Source organism: Eurosta solidaginis, chromosome 1, assembly GCF_040869045.1.
Source record: "Eurosta solidaginis isolate ZX-2024a chromosome 1, ASM4086904v1, whole genome shotgun sequence".
In the NCBI taxonomy this organism is placed as follows: Eukaryota; Metazoa; Arthropoda; class Insecta; order Diptera; family Tephritidae; genus Eurosta; species Eurosta solidaginis.
Window position 1 is genome coordinate 82,356,709 of NC_090319.1, and position 15,753 is coordinate 82,372,461.

General features: G+C 41.0%; 1 protein-coding gene across 8 annotated transcripts in view; it reads right to left on the reverse strand.

The window, feature by feature from the left end:
- Positions 1-15,753, reverse strand: part of Alh (Alhambra) — a 279,926-nt gene that overhangs the window by 217,091 nt on the left and 47,082 nt on the right. The window lies entirely within an intron of this gene.

Consider the following 15,753-nt stretch of genomic DNA (forward strand, 5'->3'; position numbering starts at 1 on the left):
CTGTGCCGAAGACCTCATACCTTTCATGAATGGGGCTGAACAATAATCTTATCCCGTTCGTAATCTCCAAATAATCGGATGTATAAGAAAAGAAATATATAGTGAACAGATGTACTTACCTAAACGATTTTTAACATAAATATAAAATAAAAAATGGCAAAAACCCCCTTATCTGAACGATCGGTTGTATGGGATATATATTATATATAGCTCCGATCGAAATGATTTTTACAGGAAATCTTCTATGATATATTAGAATATATATCACCAAGTTTCACGTTTTTATATTGGAAACTAAGGGAGAAATGGCCAAAAATCTTTCTATCTGAACGATCGGTTGTATGGGATATATATTATATATAGCTCCGATCGAAATGATTTTTTCATGAAGTCTTCTATGATATATTAGAATAAATATCACCAAGTTTAACGTTTTTATATTGGAAATTAAGGGAGAAATTGCCAAAAATCTTTCTATCTGAACGATATATAGCTCCGATCAAAGTGATTTTTTCAGGATATATTCTATGATATATTAGAATATATATCACCGAGTTTCACGTTTATACTTTCTAAATTGCGGCAGGAATGACCAAAATCGTCTTATCTGAACGATCGGGTGTATGGGATATATATGTTATAGTGGTCCGATCCTACCGGATCCGACAAATGTCTAATATAATACAAAAACACATCCTTGTGCCAAATTTCATTGAGATATCTAAAAATTTGAGGGACTTAGTTGGGTTGTAATTAAAACAACTCAACTTTAAGACAACTGAACTCCTGTTTGGTATTACGATTTACAACTTATTTCAGTTGAAGTTGAATTGATTTTGCCAACCTTAAAAAGTGATGATTTGACGGGTTTTAGATATTGAGGATCATATTTGTGCGAAGTGGATTAAAACCCAAATGACTCCAGAGAAAATCACTACAAAAACCGCATTTTACTCTAAAACAGGATTCCTAGGACTAGTGGGTAGTATCGATGGGACTCACGTTCGCATAATTTCACCTATTTTGGCTGCATCCGAACTGCGCCTTACCTCGTCCAACTTCGGGTTGTCGCTCCAGAAGGTCAAAGAGATGTTCAATGTAATATTTCTTTGAAAACTTTGTTTTTTCTATAAATGTGTACAAAATTGCTGATTATAAAGATTGTTTAAATGAATTTAAAAAAGGTTTATTTACTCGCTTTTCATTTTTTCCGGCAACGTTTTACAAGAAGGTGCCTCATCTAATTTTTTTCAAAAAGTATCAAAGGTGGTATCAAAAGACACGTTTCGACATCCGTTTTAAGAATCCGAAAGCGGAAATTAAACATTTTATTTCTATTGAAAGATATTTACAAAATCCCATAAAATGGTCCCGAGAGGTTCCGAAGTATGAGGCCCGATTCATAGTTTTTTTGCACAGAACACCTTTCTGCGTTGGCGGCCTACGGGCGCAATTTATAAAAACAACCCTGGTTGGTTCAACACCTTTCTGCATTGGTGTGTACAAAAAATCTGGCAAAATACAACAACCACATGAAAATTTGAAACGAAATGATACGACAGAAATTAAATTTTTAATTTTTCCTTTCGGATTCTAAAAACGGAGGTCGAAACGTGTCTCTTGATACCAACTTTGAAAATTTTTGCTAACAATTGGATGGTGAACTGCACCAACACAATGTTGTATTACCGTTTACAACACACAAAAAGTTGTAAGACTAGACAACTTCAACCGACATTTTTTTGAGTGGTTGAGTTGTAATCTGTAATACCAAATTGCAAAATGTCAACTGAAACAGAGTTGAGTTATAAACGGTAATATACTGATTTGTTATCGATAACCTTTTGATAATAAAATAGATATAGTTTCAAATCTCCTATATACATTTTGAACTTCTGTGCTATGTTTCTATGCAAGTGCGGCTTTAGGTTTGTTTGGATAGGGTGAACTAGCCGGTCAATAAAGACCTCACATAGACTGAATGTGTCGATAGTGTTACCAGAATTTGTTTGATGACCAAATGGAAGAACCCCAATCAGTTGCCAGTGCTTACGTTAAAGAATAACTCCGTCCTCTTAGCAAATACTAGAAATTTTCTAGGACCTAGCCCAATTGCAACCTCGAGATTTGGCATCTCTGCCGCCCCTTATAGCTGGAGCCTTGACCTGGGGACACAAATACAGGACGTGCTCAACCGTTTCTTGTGACGCCAGAAGGCAGTGTGCAGTTAGTTTGTCCATCGTGAGCCTTAAATCTTCTCTCTTCAGAGATATAAGCCGCTTTGTGAGTATAATATCGTAGGCTTTGCACATGATTTGCAATCCCGCGCTTTTGTCCACGCCTTTCCTGTTTGATGGATCATATACAACTCCTGTCTCCTTTTGTTTCTCCCAAACGGAATGGGACGTCCATTGTTGTTTCACCGAGTGTTGCACCCCCTTTGCCAACTCAGCGGCCTTTTCATTACCTTCTATTCCTTTATGACCGGGAACCTAGAAAAGATGTATGGTTCGGCCTGATCGAAGTTTTTCCAATGCTTCTTTGTATTCCATAAAGTACTATGTGAGTTTTTTGCTTTAATCACCTCTTAATTATACATTTATATTTTGACGCGACTGCAGCTTAAGCACGCTTCCTCCAGAACTTCTGCTGCTTTCTTTACGGCAATAATTTCCGCCTGAAAGACACTAATCTGACAACCTGTAGGATTTACTTATTTCTGGATCGACACGGTAAACAGCAGATCTAACCCCTACCGTTAAATTGGAGCCATCTGTATTCACGTGAGTTGTATGTTCTGTCATTTCTGCACCCTGGTGCGAACCCTCCGGCTAAATTGTGGCCGAGAACTCTTTCGAAGCTCAGGCACGGGACCATATATTCGGTTTGCCCGATATTATTTGGCGCTATACTGCTATGGCCATACGGTCTGCCTTAAGCCTTGTTGCAGAGGCAAACGCAATATTTTTGGTCATTGGGGTCTGTTAAATCTGCCATCGACCAAAATTGTACTGTACACCAAATCTTAGTGCCAACTCTATAAGTCTTGCATCATACCTAATCACGTGTTTTTCTTGGTGTAGACGGTGCCGAAAGATGGCATGGCTCTTGAAGGATTCCAGAAAGTGTGGCACATCGACATCTGATCTAAGCAGCGAAAGGGAGAGACCTTCATTGGGTTGGGGAAAACTTGGACTTGATCTTTCTTAGGACTCTCAATTAGCATCAGCTAACGGAAAGGAACGACTGAAGTGCCTTGGATTTCTTAAAAATAGTGTAGAAATTGAAATTTCTTTGACAAAAATTGATGGAAAGTAAAACATGATAACTGTACTACTCCAATTAGACGAATATATGCATATGTATTACGAACCAACGCCTCTAACACCCCTCTCATTATGGTCAACCCCTGTTGAAACAGCAAACTTCTTTGGACTCCCGTTAGAGGATATTGATGACAATTTGTGATCGGTCACACCTATTGGATGGGGCGAAGCACTGTTACAACAACAACAACGAATTTAAGCAAAAACCAAAGCCAGTTATTGGTAAAATTTACGTCAAATTATTCTGTTATTTTTTTATTAAAATTGCATCTTTAACGGAATGAAAAAACAGTCATGAAGTATGTGTGTATGTGCTAACAGCTAAGGACAAAAGGCAAAGGAACATAATAGACATACACACATACAGAAGTACTTGAATTCCACGGTATCACGCGTAGAGCATAAAAACAGCCAATTATAAAAAAAAGAAAGAAATTAGATCAATAAAACCAACCCCCTGCGCTGTATACGCCACAAACCGACAATATCAGCATACATACATATGTACGAATTTTGTTTGATTAATTTTGCTGATTTCATTTTTCAGTTTTTAATTTGGTATCCTGCTGATTTTAACAAAGTTTTCGGTAATTGAATATAATATAACAGTACTCGTAGTTGAAATCGGTCTAAAACCATAAAAATAAAGCTGTGCTCGCATCAAAAACAAAAACAAAGGGAGTCAATTATTTTATAAAATTTGGGGGTGGATATTAGTGCAACCTGCACGCGTCTATTGGATGGGTAGGAAGGAAAGGCATACACAAAAAAAAATTGTACATACCAATTATGACTTGCATGTTTTTTCATATGTTAGTATGTATTAGAGTTCGAAAGTATTGCGAAATAACAAATTATTGCAAGTTCTAATGAAGTATGAGTAGATGAACATTTGTTATATGCACACGCACGACTGCACCACCCGCCATCATTGCCATCACCATGACAATTTCTTAGCCATGCATTGCAATCATAGAGATCAAATTATTTCGCGTAAGCTGTTAGTGCGTGAAAAGGGGAATGTTATACAATTATTGGAACCTGCGGCAGTTAGATGTATGGCTGGCTCATTTATTTTATTATAGTAATTTTATTTTTGGTTTTGTACATAAAGGGATAATTTTCCAAAAAAAACAAAGAAGGACAACAGAAGAAAAGAAAAAATATTAAGGAAATGTCGCAGCATGCAGCCAATTCGCACAGGAAGCTTGTGATTTGGCATGTAGTCGCGATCCCAAAATGTATTTTTCTAAGAACTTCTGTTATCTTATTTGAAATGGATGGCAGTTGAATATGATGTTCATTTAATTTGTAATAGAGCATTGATTTTACCATATGTGTAGTTGAAAAGTCATAAATCATTTAGACGGGGAGTCGGAACAATTTGTCACTAAAGTTGCAAAAAATATTAATTTTGCTGTTATTATTGTTTTTGTACCTACACCCCTGAAGGTTTTGAGGGGTGTTATCAATGTTGCCGGATATAGATATTCCGGTCACAAGCACCATTAAGGTACACGCCCGACCATCTCGCAAAAGATTTAATATGACCACATTGAACCTTCTAGGTCATATCAACCCCTCCCCCCCCCCCCCCCCCCCCCCTTACTATAATGATGAACTAAAGAAACAGTATTCAACACGGGCAGGTGAGGTGAAAATTAGATCAGCTATAAATTGCGTTGTCAACCCCTTGAAGTGGTTGCTCTTAATTAGGAGCATATTTTGATATTAGGTTGAGAACAGGAGTTACTTCCACAGTTTATGCTTGAACTAAAGCCAAGATTCTACAATATGCGGAGCAAAAAGCATATAAATCTGCATAATATTTTTCTATGCTGATTTCTCGTTATCTGCCTCTCCTAGTTCTTTTTCGTTTTCCTCTCCCTTCCCCTAGTACTCGGTCTCGTTCTCCTATGCTCGCTTTGACTTCTCTTTATCTTCCCTTTCACTTTTCTTATATTCCCTCTCGTTATCATTTTATCTACCTCTTTAACTGTCCTTAAAAATTTCACTTCTCTTTTGCTTCTTTTTCCTTTTATTTTTCATTTCCTTTTACCGTCCTCATTCTCTGTCTGGCTTTGACTCTTTTTCTCCTCCTCCCTCTCATTTCTCTGCTTCCTGCGGTCGCTTCCTCCCTTTCTCATTGTCCTCTTTCACTCCCTCTACTTCACTCTCTTCCATTTCGATTCCTCTTCCACATGTTCATCTTTTTTCCTTTTCGATACCCTTTATTTTTATCTTCTTCCCCTCTCTGACTTTCATTTGCCTCAATCAACTATTTTTTCGCTAACCATCCACATACCTCATTATGTCCTCCTAACCAATCTTCCATTCCTTTTCATTTTCTTTCCTCCCAGCCCTCTTACTCTTCGTCTCCCCCTCCTACTCCACCAACCAACACTCTCGGCATTCCATTCCACTCCCTTTTCTTCCCTTAATCTTTCATTTCTTCTCCTCTGCATTAGACTTTTACCCTTCTATTGCGAGTGTCGATCGGAATAGAATCGACTATTTGTTGTTGTTGTAGCGTTAACGATCCACTATTTGTCGATTCTATCTTTTCCATTCAATTTTATTACTATGCAAATTAATCGCCAAATCTTTCGACCATTATAAACCGTTATGTTACACTAAAGAGATTTTGATATATTTCTACCTTTCCGATGTATATACCATAATTTGTATCCATATAATCGATTATCTAAACAACGGTACGTACACGCGCAGTAAGGAGTTTGAGCTGTGTTATCAACTCACATCCGAAATGCCTGTACAAATAAGCCCTAGATCTGCACTGAGGACATAAGACGTACATAGGGGCTCACGAAGAACATTTAAGGTCAAGGCGGTGAAACACTGTGAGCGATGTAAGTATTCAGGTGAAGACAGCCTATATTCCGAAAATCAGGCGGGTAGTTAAGATATATTTTATAACTTAAATATGAACGTTTCTTTTCTATAGCTAAGCTTAGCCAATCAGTCTAGCTTAATTTGCTTTAAAAGTCAAATTGCATGTAACGAGACTAGAACGATTATACTGAACCAAATGTCGCTAGAATAGCTTCTCCGGAAAATCTGATGTCTGCTGCGAGCAAGCGATTTAAGCTCTTTGTATAATACTGGAGTAGAAAATAGAGTTATAAAACTGAACGATATCCTAGCTGAAGCCATTCAAGCATTGACGAGCTGAGAATATTGCACAAAATAAAACTCAACTCCTATAATGTTGCTAAAAACAAAGGATGCTGGGATGATTATAATACATCTAAAAGAACATATAAAAAAACTAACAAGCATAAAAAGAAAAATTGTATGGAAGATAGGGTGCTCGATAATCATGAAGACATTAACGGATGTGGAAGTGTTTGAAAGATCTCGCAGAGATGACTGATACCTAAAAACACATAACCAAAATAATAATTAATTATGAATGCATTGAGAAGGAATGTGATATAGCCAATGCCCTGAACAATTTCTTTGTTAAGAGCATAGTCAAAATTAATGGAAGCATTGAAATAATTCCTTATGCTGCCAAAAATAAGCGTAAATAACCAAATAGAAGCGTTTGAATTCACAGACATAGTATTAGATGATATAATAAATATCACTAAGAAATTTAAAAACAAATATGGCGGGAAAAAGCTTTTGTCGGAAGGTGTATTTAAAGATGCCATGATATACACTGCTCACTTTTACAAAAGAAATCATAAACGATTCATTGAATAACAGCATTGTTCCTAATTTCTGGAAAATATCTACAACAGTGCCTGTGGAAAAAGTTAAAAATACAGTGAAGCCGCAGAAGCTACGACCAATCAATACGTTACCTGCAGATGGAAAACTAATGGAAACTGTGGTTAAATATCAACTAGTAGCATACTTAGAATGAGCAATCTGGGTTTAGGAAAAGTCATTCTTGTGAAACAGCACTGAATATGTTAATTACAGAATGGAAAGATATAAGTGACAAAAAAAATTGTGTTATCGGTCTTCCTAGATTTAAAACGGGCTTTCGAAACAATTGATAGAGATATTCTGTTGGATGTCATGTTTAAAATTGGTATAATAGAAAAAGAGTTGGAATGGTTCCGAAGTTACTTGAGCAACAGGAAGCAAAGAACGATAATTAGAAATTCAATATCATCGGTTGTTGATGTAAACATTGGCCTACCGCAAGGCTCAGTACTGGCACCAACATTGTTTACAATATACATTAACGATATTAAATCATGCTTAAAACATTGCAAAATTCGTTTATTTGCGGATGATGCATTGATTACCATCAGTGAAAGAAAAGCGGATTGTGCTATGTCAAAGATGCAAGTGGATTTGGAAACCTTATACAAATGGCTGTGCCTAAGAAAGTTGAAAGTAAATGTGGATAAAACCAAGTTTATGGTATTTTCGAAAAACTTAAGTACCACTGTTATCAATTAACCAAGCAATGTTAACTTGAAAATAAGGAATAGTGAAATTCAAAGAGTCGACAAAATGAAGTATTTAGGAGTCTTGATTGATATGAACTTGAACTTTGGAGACCATATAAGTAATTTAGAAGCTAAAATTGTAAAGAAAATAGGCTTCATGTACCGAACATGTTAATATATTAACCAACGTCATAAAATGTTAGTATACAGATCCATCATTGAACCACATTTTATCTATTGTCCTACAATTCTACTATTAGCAAATGATACACAGATAAAAAAAAACTTCAAATACAGCAAAACAGGGCAATGCGATTAATTTTAAAATGTTCGAATAGAACACCTAGAAGTGCAATATTAAATATGTTAAATTAGCTTAGTATAAAACAGTCTATAAGTTACTTTACATTGAAATTTATTCATCATGTGAAATTAGGAATACTTCCGAAATATCTGGGCAACAAAATACATTTTAATCATGAAATTCACAACTATGAAACTAGAAGTAGTAAAAATATAAGACTGCCTATCTAAGTTCTTACCAAAGACTTTAGAATATAAAGGTTATAAAATGTATAATGAATTACCAAATGAGATAAAAGCCTGGGAAAATATTAATAGGTAGGTAGGTTGAACTGGCCGGTCCATGAGGACCTGACATAGCACAGAACGTGCTCGATCGTTTCCTCCTCCAACCCGCATTTCCTACATCTGCTATCACTGACCAAGCCTAGTTTAAAGGCATGTGACGCCAGAAGGCAGTGTCCAGTCAGAATACCCGTCATGAGTCTACAGTCCTCTCTTTTTAATGATAGGAGCAACTGTGTTAGTCTAAGGTTGTAAGACCTACACATAATCTTCGACACTTTACAGCCCCGCGCTTGAACCCACGCCTTTCTCGCTTGGTCGATCATGTGCACCTCTCGCCTTCGCTTAATCTGGCCCAATCTAATTGGGACATCTACGGAGCAGGCTTCAAGGGATGCGCCCTTTTTAGCTAGTTCGTCCGCTTTTTCATTCCCATCTATTCCCATATGCCCTGGGACCCAATATAGATGTATGCTTCTCCCTGTCCCGATTCTCTCCAGAGACTGCTTACACTCTAACACGCATTTAGATGCTGTGCTATGCGAGATTATTGCCTTAATTGCTGCTTGACTGTCAATATAAAAGTTAACACGGTTGCAGCTTAAGCTATTCTTTTCCAGGGTTTCTACTGCTTTGGTTACGGCTAATATTTCCGCTTGGAACACGCTACAGTAATCCGGCAGCCTGTAGGATCTGCTTATTTCCGGATCAGCGCAGTATACCGCATACCCTACTCCTTCCACTACTTTGGAACCATCGGTGTACACATGTATCGCCTCGTCCGCCATTTGCGCACCCTTGCGCCAACCGTCCACCTCTATTGTGGCCTAAAGATCTCCCTCGAAGCGCAGATAGGGAATCATGTAGTCTGTTCGTCTTGTGATTGATGACGCTATACTACTATGGCCATATGGTCGGCGCTCAAGCTGCCCCGAAGCACCGAGCCTGGTTGCGGTCGTTAACGCTTTGTTCTTTGCTACCAGGTCTACAGGTGGGATGTGCAAAATAGCATGCAGTGGAGCCGTCGGGGTTGTTTTCAGGGATCCCGTAATGCTAAGCATCGATAGTCTGCATATCCCCTCTAATTTTTTGAGGTATGTTGTTTTTTGTGTGGCTTTCCACCAAACAAGAACTCCATAGTATAGAATAGGGCTTACAATCGCTGTAAAAACCCAATGAGAAAGAGAGGGCGATAGGCCCCACGTACACCCCAGCATTCTTTTACATGCATAGAGTGCCGTTGAGGCCTTCTTGACCCTCTCCTCCACGTTGAGCTTCCATGACCGCTTACTGTCTAGGATGATTCCTAAATATTTTGTGCAAGGTTTTTCCTGTAAGGTCAGCCCTCCTAACTTAGGCCTGGTCCAATTTGAGACCTTGTACCTCTTTGTAAACAAGACCATATCCGTCTTCTCCGCATTGACTTTCAACCCGACATTAGATGCCCAGGTATGAATATCGCGAAGCGCCCGATCCATCAAAGAACTAATCGTTGGAAGGCACTTTCCACTTATGACAATTGCAACGTCATCTGCGTAAGCCGTAAGTTTTACGGGTCCCTCATCGAATTGCCTGAGCAGTTGGTTGATGACCAGCGTCCACAGCAGAGGTGATAGCACCCCTCCCTGCGGCGTGCCCCTGTCCACTGATTTCGTGGCCTCGTACAATCCCCATTTTGATGTAATCTTTCTGCAATTTAACATGCAGCCGATCCATCTGATTAAGGCAGGATGTACTTTAATGTTATTAAGACCATCCATAATCGCCCATTTTGCAACATTATTGAAAGCCCCGGCAATGTCCAAGAAGACTCCTAGAGCATACTCCTTATATTCCAGGGATTTCTCTATGCTTATTACCACCCTATGCAATGCGGTGTCTACCGACTTGCCTTTGGTGTACGCATGCTGTGTTGTGGAGAGCAGCTTTTCATCCACGTTGGACTTTATGTACACATCTATCAGCCTGTCAAAGGTTTTGAGTAGAAATGATGTTAAGCTAATGGGTCTATTGTCTTTGGAATACATGTGACCGATCTTCCCCGCCTTTGGTAGAAAAGCTACACGAGCAGTTCTCCAAGAGTGCGGTACATGATTCAGTCGTATGCACCCATCGAATATTATTTTAAGCCATTCCACGACCGCCCTACTTGAGACTTGTAGCATGGCCGGGAATATACCATCTGGGCCCGGCGATTTAAACTTAGAAAACGTCTTCACTGCCCACTCGATCTTGGTATCGGTCACCAAGCCCGGCACTACTAGCTCCGTGATCGAAGTGTGAGTGATGTCTGCTGGCTCCTCTAAACCGTCTCCCGATGGGAAATGTGTATCGAGAAGCACCTCAAGGGATTCCTCACTATTACGTGACCATTCCCCGTTCTCTTTCTTTAGTAGTCCCTGGACTATGTTTCCCTTTGCTAGGACTTTTTTCAACCGTGCTGTTTCGCTGGAGCACTCTATGTCCGTACAGAAACTTTTCCATGAGTTTCTCTTCGCCCTGGTAATTTCGCGCTTGTAGATCCGCAGTAGATCCCTGTACTCGTCCCGACACGCTTCGCTTTCCGCGGTCTTTGCGAGCTTAAACATTTCTTTTACCTGTCTTCTTAGAAGACTCAGCTCATTGCTCCACCATGGCGGCTTTGCTTTTCCTCTGAATCTTCTTAGAGGGCAAGCTTTGTTATACGCAGTCATAAGCGTCCTTGTTAGGAATTCATTCGACTCCTCCAGTTCCTCTACATTAGCAACCTCTTTGGGTTGTCCCAGTTTTGTTTCTACATGTTTCTGGAATGTAGTCCAGTTCGTTGACCTACGGTTTCTAAAGGTTCCTCCCTTCTCTACCCTCTTTAGGGGGATGTTGAAGCTGATATACGCATGGTCGGAGAAGGATGGTCTATCAAGAACCATCCAATCATACCTTGATATATCACGCTCGGAGCTCAATGTAATATCCAGAACATTGCTGGATGTTGGACCAATGTATGTAGGGACATTTCCCCTGTTGGCTATCTGCAAATTGGTTTGCAGGATGTAACAAAACAGAGATTCGCCTCTCTCGTTCGTATCTGCTCTTCCCCACGCATTGTGGTGCGCATATGCATCTGCGGCTATGACCAACCGCCCTTTGCGCCCTTCCTCATGTACTAGCCTTTTGCACTCCATCGGTGGGACCTCCGCAGCATGGGCCATGTAGCAGGACGCCAGGATAAATGCCTGCTTATTCTTTTGCTCAACGGCCACCGCTACGAGATCCTCAGTGGTGTAATTAGGCAGCATATATGAATGCAGCTGTTTCCTTACCATTACTACAGCTCGCACCCGTCCTTCCGTTTGCGCGTAGTAAACGCCAAACCCGCGCGCGCTAAGTCCAAAACTTTTCCTCCCGATGAGAGCCACGGCTCCTGGATCAGCGCCACGTCAAACGAACCCTCCTCAAGGGTTAGGAGGAGTTCGCTCGATGCCACTTTACTGTGTTGGAGGTTTATCTGTAGGACTCGCAGCACCATTGGGCTGTTTGTCCCCCTCCAGCACCTTCGTCTTGATGTCGTCGTCCTCCCCTTTCCCTTTTGGTTTAGAGCATTTGAGGCCCTCTTCAGCCTCTCGTGACTGTTGTGCAGGGTGTTCCTCTGTGCGAGTCACAGCACCATTTAGCGGTTGGTCCTATTCTAGCACGTTCGTGGTGACGTCGGGGACATCCACCTGTCTTTTTTCTTAGGCTTTTGAGGTACTTTTCGACTTCGCCCACCTCTAGCGTGTTAGGGTTTTTATCCTCGGGACTTCTTTTCCTGAGTCGCATGTAAATTTTGCCAGTGCCAAAGGACATTTTACCAAGCTGCGTGTACAAAATATCCTCCGCCTTCTTGTTTATTTGGAAGATGTAGAACTGACCATCCTCGGTAGGCCTAGATACAGTAAGTACCTTCCAATCCTGTGTCGGTATGTTAGGATTCTGATTCTGCAGAAGTCGCCCGGAGTCTTAGCGTTATCTCCCTTTGGCTTATCTCCTACTTCCTTAATTGGAACTTCCCTCTGACTCGCAGCTTTCGAGGTAGTTGCTACCTCGGTATTGGAGCCCATCTGTCTTACAGCTTTGGGCTTACTTGTCTTGTCTATGCGACTGCCCTGCCTCGCGGCTCTAGGACTGGGTCCTTTCTGCTTCTTGAAAGCAGGCTTGTCGCCTTCCGCCGAACGCTGCCTCTTCATTCTGCCATTCGACGCTTCTTCCTCCTCGCACCGGTTGCAGAACCGAGGGTTTCTCGCAGCAAACCTTTTGAACTGCCTTCGACCTACTTCTACCGTTTCATGGGCCCATTCCAAGCGCTTGATCTCCACTTCTGTTGGTCGACCACTGTTCCCAAGCGTTGTACAATTCTTAGTGCTGCACGGTACTGCGAGAGAGCTCTTTTACTTCCTCTGCTCCGTACCCTTCTCCACTCTTCTACTCCGTTTTCATTTGTGTGCTTCTCCAACACGGAGTTCATTGAATCAGCACTACTCTCGCTCCCCGAGTCCGACGCATCGCTTAATTCATATTTGTCGTCCTTGGATTGCGACTCAGTCCTCCTCTTTACATCGTCCTTATTACAGTCAGGTAATGAGTCGTTCATCTTGGTCGTACGACCACCTGCCCGACAAGGCGGGCTCAGCGGTCCAGTATTATATACGGGGAAAGAACCGTACGCCACAACAGCGCCCCTTACTGTGGTAAGGCCATTAATACTTCCCGAGGTGGCCCGGTATCGGGAAGGCTCCGTTCGAATACAGCCGAATTTATCCCCTGGCTGCAAATCGTCCAATAGGCACGGTCCGCATAACACCCTGGATTAGGGGGTTGGCAGTTCTTGGTCACCGACATCCCGCCGCCCTCGTATGAGGCGAAACGGCGTAGATGTCAGTCCTAAACAGCTTCGCCTCATAGTCGGGCGCTATGGAGTTCGGCTAAGCCCTCACACCAACGACAAGATGCCTACCCTAGTGAGGGGAAAATATTAATAAGTTTAAAGAAAAATTATTTTTACAATGTAAATCGTTAAATTAATGAACTTTTTCTTTTTTTAATTTAAACTAGGTCTTAACGACCGTGAATAAAAACAAAAAAAAATTTAAATGGTACTGTAGATTGTGACAACTACGAAGAGATGTCCACAAAGAGGAGTGCAACTATAATAAACTCATTTGATGGCAACGTCATAAATGTAAGAGATAACTACGAGAGCCTTATAATGCACAATATTTAAACTTGGTTCAAAACAGAGGTAGGAGGCAAAGCATTGTGAAATGCTTCTAGAATAGATAGTATCAACAAAACTACACATTTGTATGGTTCGTTGATGGCTTAGGGGTTTCACTCAAAGGTGTTTGACCATCTTGTTGGGCAGGAATTAGCGTGTCTGTAGTCATAGCCAAGAGGCACTAAATAATCTTAACAAATTTAATACGTTAAAATCATTCTGGATGCGGCCTGGGAATGACAGGAGTGACCTTTTGATCAGATCGGTTTTTTTTAGTCAGATCGTACTTCGGTATACTTCGTCCGATTCTCATACAAACTATAGAAAAAGCTAGATAAAAATCTTGCTCAGTTAGAGCTGGGCAGCGTCAAAATTCGCGTGTTGCAATAGGGCCAAAATCTTCTAGATGGGTAGAGTCTTGGCCTGGATAAAGGGGCGATAAAGTGGCCTTGCGTGAGCGAGGCACGGCGAAGCACATGCTGTCATAAAAATAAGAATCGACGCACTCACGCGTTGGAAGCCATTTCACTGTTGAAAAATATAAATTCGAAACTGAGAAGGGCTTCAAGGGGTTGTGTGCGCGATTTATAACTTATTTGGTAACCAGCATTAACAGCAAAAACAACACCAGCTTACAAATCAAACGGAAAATAACTCTTTCCAACAAGTACTACTTTGGACTGAGTAGGCAATTGAAAAGTAAAATCCTGTTTCGGCGAAGAAAAATCACGCTCTACAAGTCGCTCAGTACACATAGCTGTCCTGGTATATGGCTCGGAATCATGGACGATGTGAGCGAAGATTTCTTGGAGATTTCGAGAGAAAAGTTTTCTCGAAGATTTATAATCGTGTCCGTGATGCCGACGGCGAGTATCGAAGGTGGTATTACGACGAGCTTTACGCAGATATGAAGATAGTGCAGCGAATAAAAACCCAAAGGCTTCGCTGGATAGGTCATATTATGCGAATGGACGAAGACACTCTTGCCAAGAATGCATTTCAGCCGACACCGCAGTTTAAAAGCAGGGGAAGGTGTAAACCTCCACTGAGTTTGGATAGATGGGTGGAGGAAGGTTTGACCTCCCTTAGTTCTCCCAACTGGCGTCAATTATCGCGAAACAGTGATAGCTGGCGCGACATATTTCGAAACGGCCAAAATCGCTTAAGCGGTTAAGGGCCAATTAATGTTGTTGTTGTTGTAGCGATAAGGTTGCTCCCCGAAGGCTTTGGGGAGTGTTATCGATTTGATGGTCCTTTGCCGGATACAGATCCGGTACGCTCCGATAACACAGCACCATTAAGGTGCTAGCCCGACCATCTCGGGAACGATTTATATGGCCACATAAAACCTTCAGGCCATCCGTTCCATGAGGAGCTTGGGGTCGCCACAGCCTCTTCTGTTAGTGAAACAGGATTCGCCGCGGATAGCTGAGGTTGACAATTGGGTTTGGAGAAGATGTATATTGCTCTGGCAACCTGAAGGGTTGCGCTACACAGCCCCTTGAATCTGGTATTTTAGTCGCCTCTTACGACGTGCATACCTACCGCGGGTATATTCTGACCCCTTAACCCGCTGGGGGAGGGCCAATTAATGGTGAATGATGATAATAATCACAAATCTACCCCATACAATGCATATTATGCTGCAATCAAAAAGACGGTTTATAATTTAATCCACATAACAAATATCATTTGTAAGATAGCTTAACTACTGTGGCAGCTGCCCCAGCATAGAATTGATGTTACATTTTCTAATGGTAATAGGAGAAGTCAATTAGTTAAGCACTTGCTCTTTGGGAACAACTGAGCAGTAGTAAAACAGCCCTTAGGAGACCGATTTCGGATTTTACCAGCCGCTCTCTGGGTAAGTAGGGTAACTAATAGAGTATACAGGTCGGTAGGTATTGAATTGGAGAATTCGATAGTATACATAACTTCAAAGTTTCAAATTTTTGACTAATCCTCCTATTGGTCTAGGTGTGTGCCCTCCTTTTCTATACCGCCAGTTCTTCTAAAACATGTTTACATTAATAACAGCCGCAATCGAAAAAGAACCCATCGATGTGTACAGCTTTGAAAATTTGATCTGAAACCACAAGAAACAGGCGCGGCACGGCCTATATCGTCGATATTTTCTTTCAGGAAGCATTTATGCTTATCTAAGTAATAAATCATTAAC